Source organism: Nansenia antarctica (assembly GCF_963989245.1).
Source record: "Nansenia antarctica genome assembly, chromosome: 14".
Classification (NCBI taxonomy): Eukaryota; Metazoa; Chordata; class Actinopteri; order Argentiniformes; family Microstomatidae; genus Nansenia; species Nansenia antarctica.
In genome coordinates this window covers 14916845-14918021 of record NC_137684.1, presented here as the reverse complement: position 1 = coordinate 14918021, position 1177 = coordinate 14916845, and positions in this window count along the sequence as shown.

Sequence of the window (1177 nt, the reverse complement as noted above, 5' to 3'; positions counted from 1 at the left end):
AACTCTGAAATAAACATACACATCTATATAATATGATATGAGTAAAAAGCCCCCAGGTAAACAGAAGCAGGTACAGTAAGCATTACAACACAGGTCTGGCTGTATGACCACACACATAACTCATGACATCAGGGGGAAGCTGGAATAATGGATGTAATAATTAGTGAACTCCCACTAACGGTAAATCACAGGGAATGGCCGTGTGACACTGAAACATATTTGTTACCCAGGATTCATCAGTGCTCTCCTGGGGGTGGACTCAGAAAGGTCAGCGCTGCTCTCATTACCACAACGAAGTCTGGTTGGTGTATGGTATGGTTGGTGTATGGTTGGTGTATGGTTGGTGTATGGTATGGTTGGTGTATGGTTGGTGTATGGTATGGGGAGGAGTAGGGGAGTCTACAGGACAGGGCTCCCTCCACCTTCAGGACTACCGTGGTCTTCAGGACTCCCCTGGTCTTCAGGACTAGCCTGGTCTTCAGGACTCCCCTGGTCTTCAGGACTCCCCTGGTCTTCAGGACTAGCCTGGTCTTCAGGACTCCCCTGGTCTTCAGGACTCCCCTGGTCTTCAGGACTCCCCTGGTCTTCAGGACTCCCCTGGTCTTCAGGACTACTCTGGTCTTCAGGAACCCTGGTCTTCAGGACTACCCTGGTCTTCAGGACTACCCTGGTCTTCAGGACTCCCCTGGTCTTCAGGACTAGCCTGGTCTTCAGGACTACCCTGGTCTTCAGGACTCCCCTGGTCTTCAGGACTCCCCTGGTCTTCAGGACTCCCCTGGTCTTCAGGACTCCCCTGGTCTTCAGGACTCCCCTGGTCTTCAGGACTAGCCTGGTCTTCAGGACTCCCCTGGTCTTCAGGACTAGCCTGGTCTTCAGGTCTCCCCTGGTCTTCAGGACTAGCCTGGTCTTCAGGACTCCCCTGGTCTTCAGGACTAGCCTGGTCTTCAGGACTCCCCTGGTCTTCAGGACTCCCCTGGTCTTCAGGACTAGCCTGGTCTTCAGGACTCCCCTGGTCTTCAGGACTCCCCTGGTCTTCAGGACTAGCCTGGTCTTCAGGACTCCCCTGGTCTTCAGGACTCCCCTGGTCTTCAGGACTACCCTGGTCTTCAGGACTCCCCTGGTCTTCAGGACTACCCTGGTCTTCAGGACTAGCCTGGTCTTCGGGACCCCTGGTCTT